This window comes from Papaver somniferum, chromosome 10 (genome assembly GCF_003573695.1).
Source record: "Papaver somniferum cultivar HN1 chromosome 10, ASM357369v1, whole genome shotgun sequence".
NCBI lineage: Eukaryota > Viridiplantae > Streptophyta > Magnoliopsida > Ranunculales > Papaveraceae > Papaver > Papaver somniferum.
In genome coordinates, this window is record NC_039367.1 from 31,279,005 (window position 1) to 31,297,921 (window position 18,917).

The following is an 18,917-nucleotide window of genomic DNA, read 5'->3' on the forward strand; positions in this document are numbered from 1 at the left end:
CCAATTCGTTTGGAAATCTGAGAGGACTTACTCCAATACACTTTCTAGAGAATCAACTAGACAGTCAGACTCAATATAGAATAAAGTATATCAAAGAGTTTAATATCTCTAACTATTAATTCAATCCGCAATCAGCAAATAGAAATCTGCGAGCCCGATTGAATATAAGAGGAGTAACTTGAACGGTACCAAAGACCAATGTTCAAGTGTCAATCAATGTAAATCAACAAACCAAGGTTGGAAATTTTAATTGATTGATCTTAACGTACAACCTATGATATTTCAATTATATAACAAAATATAATGCGGAAAAGAAATAACACGGACACCAGAATTTTGTTAACGAGGAAACCGCAAATGCAGAAAAACCCGGGACCTAGTCCAGATTGGACACCACACTGTATTAAGACGCTACAGACACTAGCTTACTACCAATTAACTTCGGGCTGGACTGTAGTTGAACCATAATCAATCTCACATTGATTCAAGGTACAGTTGCGCTCCTTACGTCTCTGATCCCAGAAGGATACTACGCACTTGATTCCCTTAGCTGATCTCACCCACAACTAAGAGTTTCTATGACCCAAAGTCGAAGACTTGATAATAAAATATGTCTCACATAGAAAAGTCTATAGGATTGAATAAATCTGTGTCCCACAAAAATACCCAAGAGTTTTTATTCCGTCTTTTGATAAATCAAGGTGAACAGGAACCAATTGATAAACTGGACTTATATTCCCAACGAACTGCCTAGTATTATCAATTACCTCACAATAATCTTAATCGACTAGCGAAACAAGTTATTGTGGAATCACAAACGATGAGACGAAGGTGTTTGTGATTACTTTTCTATCTTGCATATCGGAGATATAAATCTCAAGCCAATTTTACAATTGCACTCAATCACGATAGAAACAGAAAGATCAGATCACGCAACTACAAAGAGAATAGTTAGGTCTAGCTTCACAATCCCAATGAAGTCTTCAAGTCGTTAACCTACAGGGTCTCGAGAAGAAATCTTAGGTTAAAGGAGAATCGACTCTAGTTATGCAACTAGTAACACACATGAGGTGTGGGGATTAGGTTTCCCAGTTGCTAGAGTTCTCTTTTATATAGTTTTCAAATCAGGGTTTGCAATCCAAGTTACCTTGATAACAAAGCATTCAATAATCATCATTAGATGAAAATCCTGATTCAACCAAGCTAATATCTTTCAACCGTTAGATCGAACTTATCTTGTTACACACAAATGAAATGTACCCTCATTTAGCTTTATGTAACCGTACCCAAACGTGTACACCATGTTGGTTCACAATTAGTTAACCGAGGTTAGCCATATGATTACTCTCATATAAACCTTATTCATCTTAACCATAACTAGTTCAAATGACTCAAATGAAACTAGTTAAAGAGTTATTCAATTGCTATATTCTCATGGATTTATACAAGAACACAGTTGAAGCAAAATCGGTTTGATTTACTCGAATCAACATGAACATTATATCCACGGTTTGCAAAGATTGCATTCCTTATTGATAAATGTTTTAGGTTCATGTACAACCGATCTTAGAAAGTAACCACTTAAGTATGTGTACGGGTATGCGTACTTAAGTAACCGGATTTGAGTTTGTTTTAGTTTTCAAACTCAGCAAAAATTCACGGACGTGAACTTTCAGCCAGTACGCGTACTTTAGGTAACCGGATGAGTTTGGTTTTTGTTTTCAAACTCAGCAGAAATTCACGGACGTGAACTTCCGACAGTATGCGTACGGGTACGCATGCTTACCATGTCTCCTACAACCTTTTTGTATACACACACGTATGCATACTTTAGGTTCCCGGTTTTGGACTTATACACTAATGTGCGAACGCACTATGCTTATATCCAAAAATGGTTACAAGATTCTAAACTCTTTATTTCAATCATTGAAACATTCTTCTATAATAACAATAGCCGTTTTCACACACTATTAGCATCAAATAAATTTTTAAGATATTGAAATAATCATTATCGAAACATTCCAAGTCTTATACCAAATGATTGTATCACACAAACCATGTAAGATGTTACTCGGAAATTTTCTCATGATATAAGATGAACTTGGTCGAAGCGAAAGCTTACCAACACATATTTCGAGAAATATGTAAGCGAGGTATACTCAGCTCGAAATCTCAAATGTATATAGAGAAAACTATATCGTAATACGACGTATGTCTCAATATAGGTGATAGAGTAGAAATAGACTTTCCAAGTGATAGATGAGTTTAAGTTTCCACAAACCTTTTGTCGATGAAGTTCCACAAGCTTTCCTTAGTAGTCCTTCGTCTTTAAGTGATAAGCACCCTGAAGTCTAAGCTCAACTACACAAACTATGTCCTAGTCCGAGACATCAATAAATAGGATAGAAATCAAGACTTATAGTTTTGATCACTAACATTGAAAAACATGCTTGAGATATCAACGCATGCGAGTTCGACCGAGCAGTGCTCTAACAATCTCCCCTTTTGTAAATTTTAGTGACAAAACTACCAATACATATGGATTACAAAATAAATAAAAATTGTAGCTTCTCATCCAAATGCTTGATCTCCTTGGCATCTTCAACGCGACTCGAAATCTTCGTCACTTCCAAGTACTCCATGATCCTAAAGGTTGTAAGTTCAGCATCATAGTTGTTGAAGATCCGTAGCGATAACAATGAGAAAACAAATGCTCACAATCATTGTTATACAGTGTCATAGTATTATTACACAACATCAAAGTTCAATTGTATCACAACTTTGACAACAATACTATGGTGATATGTATCACTCCCCCTTAGTCAATACTTCATCTCGACATGAAAACCACTCCCCCTTACATAATGATCCATAAAACATATGTATTTGTAGTATCACACTACACATTAATTCTCCCCCTTTTTGTCAATATAAATTGGCAAAGGTACGAAAACTAGTGGGATCCTCATGAAATTTTCATAGAGATACTTCATACCAAAAGAGAATACCATATCAACTTATTTAGATGCCATCATAAAGCCGAAGCTATATGCATTCATCAAGGAGTTTATAAAGATACAAGATAACCTCTATGATATTCCACAGCCGCACTCCCCACAAAGATTTGGCAATTAAGCACAAGTTCAAAAAGAACTCTCCCTCATAAACTGACATTTCCGAAAGAACAACAAAGGCGACCTTACTTTCACAAGAAAAGAAGGATTTCTTTGGACATAACCAAATCACATGAAAACATGAATTTCAGTCCAAGGTATTTGAAAATGCGGGGGTCTAACAACCACACCCAACAATTCGTTTGGCAATATGAGAGGACTTACTCCAATACACTTTCTAGAGAATCAACTTGACAGTCAGACTCAATCTAGAATAAATTATATCAAAGAGTTTAATATCTCTAACTCTTAATTCAATCCGCAATCAGCAAATAGAAATCTGCGAGCCTGATTGAATATAAGAAAAGTTACTTTAACGGTACCAAAGACTAATGTTCAAGCGTCAATCAATGTAAATCAACAACCAAAGGTTGGATATTCTAATTGATTGATCTTAATGCACAACCTTTGATATTTCAATTATATAGCAAAATATAATGCGAAAAATAAATAATACAGACACCAGAATTTTGTTAACGAGGAAACCGCAAATGCAGAAAAACCCCGGGACTTAGTCCAGATTGAACACCACACTGTATTAAGCCGCTACAGACACTATCCTACTAGTAATTAACTTCTGACTGGACTGTAGTTGAACCCTAATCAATCTCACACTGATTCAAGGTACAATTGCGCTCCTTACATCTCTGATCCCAGCAGGATACTACGCACTTGATTCCCTTAGATGATCTCATCCACAACCAAGAGTTGCTACGACCCAAAGTCGAAGACTTGATAGACAAATCTGTCTCACACAAAAAAGTATATAGGATTGAATTAATCTGTCTCCCACAGAAATACCTAAGAGTTTTTGTTCCGTCTTTTGATAAATCAAGGTGAACATGAACCAATTGATAAACCATACTTATATTCCCTAAGAACAACCTAGTATTATCAATCACCTCACAATAAACTTAATCGACTAGCGAAACAAGTCATTGTGGAATCACAAACGATGAGTCAAAGTTTGTTTGTGATTACTTTTATATCTTGCATATCGGAGATATAAAATCTCGAGCCAATTATTTCAATTATACTCAACATGATAGAAACAACAAGATCAGATCACGCAACTACAAAGATAATAGTTGGGTCTGGCTTCACAATCCCAATGAAGTCTTCAAGTCGTTAACCTACAGGGTCTCGAGAAGAAACCTAAGGTTAAAGGAGAATCGACTCTAGTTATGCAACTAGTAACACACAGGAGGTGTGGGGATTAGGTTTCCCAGTTTCTAGAGTTCTCCTTTATATAATTTTCAAATCAGGGTTTGCAATCCAAGTTACCTTGGTAACAAAGCATTCAGTATTCACCGTTAAATGAAAAACCTGATTCAACCAAGCTAATATCTTTCAACCGTTAGATCGAACTTAGCTTGTTACACACAAATGAAATGTACCCTCATTTAGGTTTATGTAACCGTACCTAAATGTGTACACCATGTTGGTTCACAAATAGTTAACCGAGGTTAGCCATATGATTACTCTCATATCATCCTTATTCATCTTAACCATAATTAGTTCAAATGACTCAAATGAAACCAGTTAAGAGTTGTTCAATTGTTTAGAAAACACAATTGAAATCAAATCGGTTTGATGCACTTGAATCAATCATGAACATTATAGCCACGCTTTGCAAAGATTGCATTCCTTATGATTTAAATGTTTAAGTTCATGGACATGACCGGTTTGAAAAAGTAACCAGCTTAAGTATGCGTACGGGTATGTGTACTTAAGCAACCGGTTTTTGAGTTTGTAAAGTTTCCAAACTCAGCAGAAATTTTCGGTTCAAAAACTTCCGCCAGTATGCGTACGGGTACGCATACTTAAGGTTACTAGTTAAGATTTTTTCCAAAACCAAACTCAGCATAACTTCTCGGTTCGAGAACTTTCGCCAGTATGCGTACGGGTACGCATACTTAACCTGTCTACTTCACCAATTTCGTATGCACATATATGCATACTCTTGGCTTCCGGTTTATGGACTTATACACTAATGTGCGAACACACTATATATGCTAATATCCAAAGATGGTTACATCATCAACTCTTTATTTCAATCATTGAAACATTCTTCCATAATGTCAATAGCCGTTTTCACGCACTATTAGCATCAAAGAAATTTTCAAGATATTGAAATAATTATTATTGAAACCTTCCAAGTCTTACACCAAATGATTGTATCACACAAACCATGTAAGATGTTACTCGGAAATTTTTTCATGATATAAGATGAACTTGGTCGAAGCGAAAGCTTACCAACACATATTTCGAGAAATATGTAAGCGAGATATACTCAGCTCGAAATCTCAAATGTGTATAGATAAAACTATATCGTAACACGACTTATGTCTCAATATAGGAGATAGTAGAAATAGACTTTCCAAGTGATAGATAAGTTCAAGTCTCCACATACCTTTTGTCGAAGAAGTTCCACAAGCTCCCCTTAGTAGTTCTTCGTCTTCAAGATATGAACGTCGAGATATTTAAGCTCAACTACACTATCTATGTCCTATTCCGAGACATCTACAAATAGGCTAGAAATCAAGACTTATAGTTTTGATCACTAACATTGACAAACATGCTTGAGATAGCAACGCATGCGAGTTCGACCGAGCAATGCTCTAACAATCTCCCCCTTTGTCAATTTTAGTGACAAAATTATCAATACACATGGATTACAAAAAAGATAAAAAAAAATGTAGCTTCTTATCCACATGCTTGATCTCCTTGGCATATTCAATGCAACTCGAAATCTTCGTCACTTCCAAGTACTCCATGATCCTAAAGGTTGTAAGTTCAGCATCACAGTTGTTGAAGATTCGTAGCTATAACAATGAGAAAACAAAATTCTCTCAATCATTGTTATACAATGTCATAGTATTATTACACAACATCAAAGTTCAATTGTATCACAACTTTGACAATAACACTATGGTGATATGCATCACTCCCCCTTAGTCAATACATATCTCAACATGAAAACCACTCCCCCTTACATATGATATGTAAACCATATGTATTTGTAGTGTGAATCACACATTAATTCTCCCCCATTTTGTAAATTTTTTTGGCAAAGGTACGAAAATTACTGGGATCCTAATGAAATTTCCACGGAGATACATCATGACCAAAAGGTGTATTAACATACCAAAAAATTTAGATGCAATCATAAAGCCGAAGCTAAATGCATTCATTAAGGAGTTAATGAAGATACAAGATAACCCCTAAAAATTCCACAGCCGCACTCCCCACAAAGATTTGGCAATTAAGCACAAGTTTAAAAGAACTCTCCCCCATAAAATGTCATCCCAGAAGGAACAAAAAAGGCGACCTTACTTTCACAAGAAAAGAAGGATTTCTTTGGACAACCAAATCACATGAAAACATGAATTTGTATCCAAAAAATTCAATTGAAATAACCACAACAGGGCCCATAGTTAGTTCAATCGAAAAATAATAACCAAATTAATCACAAGAAAACCCATGATTAATTTAATTGGAATACACAACCAAATTAACCATAAAAAGCGATCAATTTAATTGGTCATGCTCGACATAAGTGAACTTACAGAGCAACAACTAAAATAACCAAAAGAGAATGATTAATTTAGTTGATCATGTTCGACATGGGGAACATTACAGACCAACAACTAAGTTAATCATAAGAATGAACAACTCAGCCGATTGTGCTCAACATAAGAAACCTTATGGAACAACACAGTATATGCACAAAGATTGTGGATCGAAGATCGACCAAATACTGCGGAATAAACAAGGATTCATTCTATTTTTCATCACTATTTGCACAATGACATATAATAGAATTAATCCTTGTAAAAAAAAAGTTTATCCTTTATTTTTATCAAAACATGACATAAAAGGCTTTAACTTTTGTAATGTCAAAAGTTCATTTTATCTTCTATCAATACATTCATATCGACGTAATAGAGATAACTATTGAACAAATATGGGACAGTCACAGGTTCACGGACGTAAACAACATATCCCATAACAATTTACAATATATAAAATCATAAAGATTAAAGTTACAAAAATCATCTTCCAAAAAATACTTTAGAATTTAAATAAATAAATCTAAAAACAATGAAGATGAAAATCGTTGGACATAGCTATGTGTACTCACAATAATGGCTATTCCAAACCCTATTTATTCTTATAAAAACAAAAAGAACATTTACTAAACATTAAGACCCCTGAAGAATTCTTTATCGTCCCCGAACTCCTTGTCGTCAACAACCATAGGAGCATATGGTTCATGGAAAAAGGAGTCGATTCCAATGAACCTTCTAGGCTGATGATGTCGAACCAGGGCCTTCTGAATTTCGAGAGTTCTCACAACAAAAGCCTTTATTTGATGAATCTCCTTCCTTGCTTCCTTCAACTCTTCAAGAACATCAGAAAACTTTTGATAATTTGAAGGAACATCTCTTGGCTTCCTCACATTCCTTCTTTTTCTCTTCAAAGTTGGAGGCAATGAAGATTTTTCTTTTTCCTTCATGATTGATGGCTTAACAATCATATTAACATCTTTTCCATCAGAACACGTAATGCTTGGAGTCTCCATACGTGTATGGGTTTGTGAGAGGAAATTACAATATTGTTGATGGTGGTTTGTAGTTTAGGGTCAAAATCGTAAAACCCTATATTTAGCGCCGTGATCCTGCAAAGGAATAAAGACCATTTGAAAGTGATGAGTGCTCAAACCTCTTTATTTACACATGTATTGAACAACTCAGTATATGTGAAATTCATTCAGAATGGTGCACACAGTAGTAATCCCAAGTATTATGTGAATTCTATTTTATGCCAGCATCATTAACTAATGCATGAATCGCCTGATATTTTTCCGTGTTGTGTTCCCAGTAGAACTCTCAATAATGGCATGACATGATGATCAATGCTCACTCTCAGTGGAGTAGCATAAATCTCCCGAAGTGTTAGTATTGGGATCTGCACAAAAATACTCATACGAGTTACATCTCTCTGACAAAGAGATCAATGTGTTCACACACTTTTAATTAAAGTTGGCGTGATTGAACACACATTTAGTCTTAAAGAAAATATAGGCTGTTAATGCCAGTCTCAGAAACAATCACGACCACACAGTTTAGCCGCGCAATTTAATAAGCATGACCTATTCCTAGCAGAACTAGGCAATCACTATAGTGACCACCAGCGGGCCCACTAGTGCCCTAGTCGATCGATCTACATTTGGCTCGTTCATAATCGCTTCAAATGCTGACCCAAATATGGGCGTTTTCGCTGCGTAAAAACAAAGCTCGACGAGCATAGACTGTTCAGGGCAGACTTAAAACTATCGCAACCGTCCAACTTCGCCACCTTGGTTGTAAGGACTAGATCATCCCATGAATGATCAGGGAAGCGCTAACGCACACATTGGTGGGCCCACTTTTCCTTCACCCAATCGGTTTCTCACGACAAGGTCATGGAGAAATGAAATGTTTGCTCGAACCTTGGCAGGCGTGATACTTCTAAGGGTCGCGGAAGTCTACTAGTGTCTTAAATCGATCATAACCATCCAACTTAGCCAGCCTATTTGGATGGCTTAGATAGAATTTAGGACCATAAGGAAGGTGCACATGCATTCACCGTCAGCCTAACATGGGCCCCACATGATCGATCTCCCAAGAGGAGGCTCACAGCGTGCCAAACCGCTCGGCCAAAGTCACGTATGTATGACTGATTCAAAACCTTGATTAGGGTTTGCGGCAATGCACATATGTCGTAGTTCGATCGTGACCATCCATCTTCGCCAGCCTGAACGGAGAGTGTAGGTATAGACTCAAGAGGTCCCAAGGATGTCAATGTGATCACCGTGGGCCCACCTTTCCGTGTGATCGGCCGACCTATGCAGACTAGGGCCTGGCGCCTCGAAACGCACGCCCAAAGATAGCATGCCACACGACTTTTAATTCTTTGCGGCAATGTACTTCTGTCGCAAATCGATCACGACCACTCATCTTTGCCGGTCAAATTGAGTGGCCTAGATCGAATCTTTGTAGGACCGAGAGGTGTAGACATGCACGCCGGTGGGCCGTCTCCACACATGCCTGGTTGGTCCCTCCAAAATTAGTGCCCATGCTTGGATTCGATCAAGCCAAAGAGGGGATGTTGTGCACCTCTAAAAACCCTAAAATCCATCAACGGCAGCAAATATGTGCCGTAAATCATCTCGTTCGTACAACTTTGCCAGCTTGGTTGGATGGCTTGGATTAAAAGTTAGGCGATCAATGAAGCGTCTCAATGATTAACTTCCGCCACTCTTCCACATGGAGTGATCGACCAGATGGTGGCCCACCCATGCATCCTCCAAACGATCACTCGAAGATGGTTGGACGTACTGCCATTTTAAGAAGCTTAATCCGCGACTTGTTCAATCAAGCTTTAAAACAACGATGCTTCATACATATCGATTGTTTTGAGATGATTGCATAAATATCAATCATCGAGCATACACGATATTTCATACATGCATAGAGCTTCATAAATATCGATGCTTCATACATGCATCGAGCATACACGATATTTCATGAATATCAATTCCATAAATAACTTAGTTATTTAACTTGATAGCACCGTGTGCTATTTCTTGCGGCGGGTCCCACTACTTGACCCACTCATTCGAGACATCAAACATGTCACAAACTGGGGGATACTTACTTATTGGTCTGGCGGTTTACAGCGTGCGGCGTGCAACGCGCCCATTACGAGAACGTGTCAGGAGGCATGGACGTTTAACGATGATGAGGGAAGTGGGTAAAGGAGTTATCATGTGACAATCACCTACACGACCCCACTACTCCATCACTCAACTTCCTACGAGATGAGGGTTGCGCTCAAATGACTTGTATAAATAGGCTCTTCAACCTATTTTAACAGGACATAGAAAACAAGTGTTGTCACAGTATCCAGAAAACACCCAAAACTGATAGCTTACATTGTGTAAACCAATTCAACATTATACAGGTCATAAACAGCCAACACCTTCACTATCTCAACACCTTCTTCGCTTCCATCCCTAAGATCAACCCTTCTCCTTCACTTTGTGACCGAATTGAATCTGGAACAACCATTTCTTGGTTTAGGCCAGAGTATTATAGATTGATATCTCGAATCTAAAATCATTCCCATGCAGTGCATTTGTTTAGGGTTTGAACTCGTTTCTCATCAACACACCCCAAATTACCAAAAACAGTAGAATCAGTTTTTACCCCAAAACAACTGGCGACCACAGTGGGAGATCAATCTCTCGGTTGCAAGATCAAATTTCAATTTCATTTCAATTTTCTCAAAATTCAAAATGGTGGATCTTAGGTCTGTATCGGCGACCAATTCCGATGGAACTAGCACTGACAACACTCTCGGTGTTGATGTCCCTATCAGTGGCACTACCATACAACCTTTCAATACGATCAATGCATCTCGTGAAACTACGTCCTCTACCACCTACACTAGCAGAGCAAGAGATATTCCCTCGGTGATACCTCCCATAACTAGAGCCAGAGCAGCCACAAACCCCAACATTTCTTCAAGTGTAACACCTCCAGTCGTCACCAGAGAAGCTGCTACTCCCTCGCCAGGACGAGGGATGGAGGAATCATAGGAGTCCAACCCCCTATCACCATTGTTGATTTGATGGAAAGGCAAGAAATTCTCGCTAAGGCTCAGACATACATGGCTTCGACCCAAAGAGAAGTACTCACTTTCCTCAAGACATTAACAGAACTATTTCCACAAGAGTCATGAAAGCCCCTGGATCTAACAAAGAGTACCTTCAACACTCCTAGCGCGAGTGCTTCAACAGGACGTGCTTACCTAGATGAAGAAGCCCGTATTGCTCCTGAACGCCCATGGGAAAGGAACCATCCACCCAACTTCATCACTCGTCGGGATCTGGAACGACTTCTCCAAAATCGAGGTAAGGAAAACCCGGTGGACCTGCACCAGCACCAACCTCCATATCCTCCTGATGTGCAGAGAGTTCCCCTACCGAGAGGATATTCATATCCTCAGTTTTTCCTTTATGATGGTACTGGTAACGCTCGCGAACACATTTATCGTTTCCTGGAATCTTTGGGAGAACACGAATACAATCACGTCCTCCGCTTGAAAAAATTCTCAAAATCGCTTACTGGAAGAGCATACACCTGGTATAACAACATCGTAGCAAACAACATATAAAAATGGTGCGAGATGGTTACCTCCTTTTACAAGAAGTATTTCTTCGTATCCGAGCAAATCACTTTCTCGGACTTGGGGAGAATGTTCCAGCGAAACAACGAGCATCCGAACGATTACGTCAAGAGATTCAGAACAAGCTTTGGATTGTCACGACCCAAATGTGACCGAACAATTATTGGTGGAGTCGTGCATTAACGGTATGATTCCCATCTATCGTGCTTTACTGGAAAATTTACGCTTCCAGACGTTCTCTGAACTTCATGAAGCTGTTAAGCGATCGGCTACGACCGCACCAGCGCTTTTAGAAAGAACCGGACCGGCCAGGGGTGAGGATGCATGCGAAACTCGAGGGAACATGCGCCTCATCAATAAACAATACAATACTAGTCCTTGTGTGAGCGTGGTAGGTGAAGGAGGAAAAAGGAAAACTCCAGCAACGGAGCAACAACCCAAACGCGCAGCGCCAGCGCAGACGACCCCATCCCGGAAAGCCACGACTAAAGATCCTAAATCTGGTGATGCTTCCAGACTTCCCATTTCCAATATATGAAGTCATTGAACTCCTGGAAGCATGGATTCAAGATGATGCAATCAATCTACATCCTCTTAGACGTCCGCCCACTAAAGAAGAGATGGTGAATCCCAAATACTTTCGTTATCATAGGTTCGTCAATCACCCAACCAGTGACTGCAACAAGTTGAAGCTCATTTTCATAGAGAAGGTGGATACAGGAGAACTTCAACTTGGAAACGAATGAGTCAATAGAGACCCCTTTCCTATCAGGAGTTGCATGATTTCTGGGGACTCTGTTCACAAGATTGTGTAGTCGATGATGGAATGGTTGTGTGAAATTCTGTATTTCTCTAAGCACGGTGTCAAGACATGTTTGGGGCTCTTAACCATGTCGTATCAGGAAAGCGTCTGTTTCCAGTTAAGAAAGTTTCCCCTGAACCTCAATCCTTCCTAGGAAACGTGAGATGTAACTGGGGACTCCTAACCGTCGCTCACTTGAAGGATGTTGAGTTCGACAACATGTTGATTGATGTAGCATCCGACTTCAACATCGTCACCGTCCAGGCCCTGAAAGCTACAAAGATTTCGAAGCAGGAAGCTGTTCATTGCCCAACCATAATAAAAAACTCTGAAGGATAGTCTAGAGACGCTTATGGGTACATCGAACTCGAAATCAAGATTGGAAACGCTCTAACACTAGGTTTCATATTCTGAAAGATTACCCGAACTATGATATGATTCTAGGGCGCTCATGGGTGCACATCAACAAAGAAAAGTTAGGAGTGTGTCCCTTTCCAGTGTCTATACCTGAAAGGATCACCAACAGGCCGTCAAATCCCGAAGATTACCTGTTGTTGTATCGACAGCTTGCCGATGTAACACAATTACCTAGAGAAATCCCATCGTCATATGTCAGAAGATTCCGAACCCAAGTAAGTCTTATCTAGCAACCCCTTTTGCAACTAGTTACTCCTCCTTCTGCTAAGTCTCGGGGACTTGCTCCAATCAACAACCTAACCGTTATTAGGAGATGTTAATGGGATGCTAGTCCTTCCAAACGCTTTGTCAAAAGTTTAGAAGCTGTCACGATTAAAGATGATGAGTCCAAGGACCAAGTAGGCGTGCAACGCCCAAACCCATTTCAAATTAGAGATTTGGTAATAAAGGAGACCGTATTTCAAGTTGGGGATGTGACAGTGAAAGTGATCGCTCAGTCTGATTCACCTACAGAAAAGGAAGATAAGCCATACCTGGTGGAAGATGTTATCTTAGGCGGTTACTGCAAGCTCATCAATGCTGACAAACTGGAAGGCGTGACGATTCACTCACGATGGCTCGAACCTTACAATACCTAAAACACTGTGCTACCATTTCCTCCAGCGTTCTCCATACCTAAAACGCTGTGCTACCCTTCCCTCCAGCGTTCTCTTTAGTATTTCTTCCAGCAATTTCCTCTTTCTTGCAATATTTGTAATTCCCCCAAAATGATTGCTTGCATTCATAATTAGGGTTTCAATTTATCAGTTAATCAAAATATTATTTCCTTTTAGAAGCCTCTTTACTCCCGAACCATGACACAAAGTCGTGAACAAACCTCAAACCCTTATTACCCATCAGTTCAAACCAGAAGGAAAAAACCCTAAAAGAAACATCCTATATCTTTCGAAGGAACACGTACAAGAAGAAAGGGAAAAAGGGGATTCGTGTGGGTAATCAAAGGAAACGATCTACTCCAACGAAACAACACCACCACAATAGGATTTGTGAGACTCTTCCTACTGGAAAACAGTCGCATCGTCCTTCATTTTTTGGGATCGTGAGAAATCATCACGAAGACAATACACATAAAACGCATCACGAGTTATATGTGTGAATTGACGAAATAGAGAGATTCTATTATGACCCTGGAGAGAGTCACAATTGGGTCTCAAGATAATGTGAATATAAGGAACATTGTTTAATTAAACCTAAGCTCGGTCACCGCTGAGCATTAAAAGGAATGTCTACAAAGCAAGCATTCAACAAGAATAAAAGCAACAAAGGGAAATCTAGTCATCGGAAGGATCAACGGTAGCTTCGCAGGAATTGTTGGAAACTGCTACAGCGCCGTCATCGCAAGCCATTATTGCATCCTCCAGGGAAGCCATGTCGACATCCCCTCTTGATGCCGCTTCAACGCCTTCCTCAATATCCACTTCAATATGCCCTCCAGGAGATGCGCCGATATCTCCCTTGGAAGCCGCTTCAACATCTTCATCCTTGGAAGATGCTTTAACATCTTATCCAGATGCCACTACCATGATCTCCTCAACATACACTTCAGTGTTCCCTCCGACGGTTGCTTCAATACCCTCCACAGAATCTACTTTGACCTCTCACTCAGGAACTGCCCCAACAACCTTCTGAGGATACTCTGGTTCGTCCATGTCAGAATCGAGGATGATGACTCCGTTACAGACAGGGTAATCATACCTTTTTTCACTGGAAGGCCGCTGATGCTCGATCCTTCGTCGCTTTAGCCGAGCTGCAAACCTTTCAGCTCTCGCACTCGGCAGCTGAGGCGCTTCACCACGCCTCCATTCTTCCTCCATGTCGACCGAAGCCAAGAAATCCTGAGCATGTTCCCGAATGAAACGTAGTTGCAGAAAAGACATACCCTTTATAGCACGATCAGCTTCACGAAATGGAGGATCTATTTTGGCCATCACCTCCTCGAACGCGCTAGCTTCAGGTTTGTCGACTTCGAAGCTTTTCTCTAGATAACTAAAAGAGTAATCATCACCAGCAGTTCCCATCATACTCTGCAAAAAAGGACGTTATGATCATACCAACAACTGGTAAATAAAATTGTTATTATCAATCAAAAATAAAACTGCATGATGAACACGGAGCAATACCTGAAATGAAGAAGAAGAGCAATTCTGCAATGGTGAGAAAGGCTCAGCGCCTTCTTTATATTCCGCAAATCATCTAGATCCCGGGAAGATAAGAAGTCTCTACTTTCCGTGTATAAAGGATCCGGATACGGGATAACAATCAAGTAGATACTTGTCTATTTAATGATAACTGACGTGCAAAGGAAACGTTCCCTACTCAAGAACCGAGCCAGCCTTTACCTTGGTAATGTGCATCGAACTCCTCTTGAGAATTTCTTTATCTGTCACCACTAGTGCTTACCCCGCAACAATGTCACCGTTACGTGCTAAGCAGGGGACTTAATGTTGATGGTGGTTTTTAGTTCAGGGTCAAAATCGTAAAACCCTATATTTAGCGTCGTGATCCTGCAAAGGAATAAAGGCCATTTGAAAGTGATGAGTGCTCAAACCTCTTTATTTACACATGTATTTAACAACTCAGTATATATGAAATTCATTCAGAATGGTGCGTACAGTAGTAATCCCAAGTATTCTGTGAATTCTACTTTATGCCAGCATCATTAACTATTGCATCACTCGCCTGATATTTTTCCGTGATATGTTCCCAGTAGAACTCTCAATACTGGCATGACATGACGATCAACGCTCACCCTCAGCGGAGTATCATGAATCTCCCGAAGTGTTAGTATTGGGATCTGCACAAAAATACTCATACGAGTTACATCTCTCTGAAAAAGAGATCGATGTGTTCACACAATTTTAATTAAAGTTGGCGTGATTGAACACACATTTATTCTTAAAAAAAATCTAGGCTGTTAATGCCAGTCTCATAAACAATCATGGCCACACAGTTTAGCCGCGCGATTTAATAAACATGGCCTACTCCTAGCAGAACTAGGCAATCACTATAGTGACCACCAGCGGGCCCACTAGTACCCTAGTCGATAGAGCTTTATTTGGCTCGTTCATAATCGCTTCAAACGCTGACCCAAATATGGGTGTTTGCGCTGCGTAAAAACAAAGCTCGACGAGCATAGACTGTTCAGGGCAGACTTAAAACTATCGCAACCGTCCAACTTCGCCAGCCTGGTTGGACGGATTAAATCATCCCATGAATGATCAGGGAAGCTCTAACGCACACGTTGGCGGGCCCACTTTTCCTTCACCCAATCGGTTTCTCACGACAAGGCCATGGAGCAATGAAACGTTTTCTCGAACCATGGAAGGTGTGATGCTTCTAAGGGTCGCGGAAGTCCACTAGTGTCTTAAATCGATCACAACCATTCAACTTAGCCAGCCTATTTGGATGGCTTAGATCACATTTAGGACCATCAGGAAGGTGCACATGCGTTCACCGTCAGCCTAACATGGCCCACGTGATCGATCTCCCAAGAGGAGGCTCACAGCGTGCCAAACCGCTCGGCTAAAGTCACGTATGCGTGACTGATTCAAAACCCTAATTAGGGTTTGCAGCAATGCACATCTGTCGTAGTTCGATCGTGACTATCCATCTTCACCATCCTAAACGGAGGGTGTAGATATAGACTCAAGAGGTCCCAAGGATGTCAACGTGATCACCGTGGCCCCACCTTTCCGTGTGATCGTCCGTCCTATGCAGACTAAGGCCCAACGCCTCGAAACGCACGCCCAAAGGTGGCATGCCACACAGATTTTAAACTACTCATCTTTGCCGGTTAAATTGAGTAGCCTAGATCGAATCTTTGTGGGATCGAGATGCGTAGACATGCACGCCGGCGGGCCGTCTCCACGCATGCTTGGTTGGTCCCTCCAAAATTAGTGCCCACGCTTGGATTAGATCAAGCCAAAGAGGGGATGTTGTGCACCTCTAAAAACCCTAAAATCCATCGACAACAGCAAATATGTGTCGTAAATCATATCGTCCGTCCAACTTTGCCAGCTTGGTCGGACGGCTTGGATTAAAAGTTAGGCGATCAATGAAGCGTCTCAATGATTACCTTCCGCCACTCTGCCACAGAGAGTGATCGACCAGATGGTAGCCCACCCACGCGGCCTCCAAACGATCACTCGGAGATGGTTGGACGTACTGCCATTTTAAGACGCTTAATCCACGACTTGTTCAATCAATATTTAAAACAACGATGCTTCATACATATCGATTGTTTTGAGCTGCTTGCTTAAAAGCGATGCATTACATGCATCGAGCATACACAATATTTCATGAATATCAATTCCATAAATAACTTAGTTATTGAACCTGATAGCATTGTGTGCTATTTATTACGGAGGGTCCCACGACTCGACCCACTCATTCGAGACATCAAACATGTCACAGACTGGGGGATACTTACTAGGGTATTGGTCTGGTGGTTTTCAACGTGCGACGTACAACGCGCCCATTACGAGAACTTGTCAGGAGGCATGGACGGTTAACGATGATGAGGAAAGTGGGTAAAGGTGTGATCGTGTGACAATCACCTACAAGACCCCACTACTCCATCACTCAACTTCCTCCACTTCCTACGAGATGAGGGTTGCGCTCAAATAACTTGTATAAATATGTTCTTCAACCTATTTTAACAGGACAGAGAAACCAAGTGTTGTCACAGTATCCAGAAAACACCCAGAACTGATAGCTTACATTGTGCAAGCCAGTTCAACATTCTGATACAGGTCATAAACAGCCAACACCTTCACAATCTCAACACCTTCTTCGCTTCCCTCTCTAAGATCAACCCTTCTCCTTCACTTTGTGACCGAATTGAATCTGGAACGGCCATTTCTTGGTTTAGACCAGAGTCTTACAGATTGATCTCTCGAATCTAAAAAAATTCCAGTGCAGTGCATTTGTTTAGGGTTTGAACTCGTTTCTCATCAACACACCCCAAATTACCAAAAACAGTAGAATCAGTTTTTACCCCAAAACAAATATAAACTCAACAGGCATTCTTAAGATGAAAAGAGTTTCATAGAAGGAAAAAGGAATGTAGGGTTATGGAACCTTTTAACCATATAGGTTCATGCACGCTCGATTCACGACCCTAAAGAGAGTGGAATAGTCGAGAATAACCCTCTTTTGATAAATAGGGAGGTTTATTCCAATATCAATTAGATATGAAAGAATTCAAATCATACAGCAAATCTAAGAAAAACAAAACAAAAAATTTTATTTTTTTTTTTCTTTTTAAGCCTGAGGTGTGCAAGTTCTTGTGTCTTTTAATCAGGCACATGAGATAAGATGCACAAAACAACACAATCAAGTTGTGTTGTGGTGAACAACAATTTGTCCACCATGACCCTTTTGAAAGGAATTCATAGATCCTTGTCCATCAAAGTGTTTAGACCATACTTTTTTCTCTAATGGTCTTGAACTCTCTTTGGAAACCAACTTCTTTCAAAAGGATAAAATCTTACATACCTCAGCGGTTTTTTGAACAAGTTTGAGCTTGTTTGCTAGGAGATTTGCTCTTCGTTGAAGTCTCTTGACATGTCTCATCTTGTGTTTATACTTGAAATACTTTGAAAGTTCATGACCCTTGAGTGAATAATAATAACATGTCAATGGATATGCTGATTCGGACTCCCGAGATGTGCAAGCTTCTAGGCACAGAGTGGAACCTGAAAAATCAGACAGAGAGTTTCCAACAGAAAGGTTAATTTCTTCTTCCAGATTGGTTGAGTTTCTTTCGGGAAGAATATCAAGATTGGTGTATGTATTGCTACAGTTACCAAATTGATATATTCACAAAAAAGTGCAACACTTGATTTTTCGTCTTCATTGGAATCATAGTGATCATACATTTCATCAAGAGTTGCAGCAAGACCTTTGTTTCCTTTGTTTCCAGTGTATTTTCTACGATTTGGACACTCATTCGCAAAATGACCAAAACCTTTACACTTAAAGCACTGTGGAATATCCTCGTCATCATCCATGTATTTAGGAGAAAAGCGATTGTGAGGTTTAACTGACGACCTAGTGTAGATGGTGGATTTTCAACAAAGGACAAAAACCGTAAAATCATGAGGCATGTTTTTGACACGACTTCAGGAATGCAACGATTCATATTTTACGAAGCCATGATGAATATTTTTTCGAAAAGCCTCCACCAGTTGAGCGTTCGATCCCTGGCATTTCGTCGTGACCTCTATGCA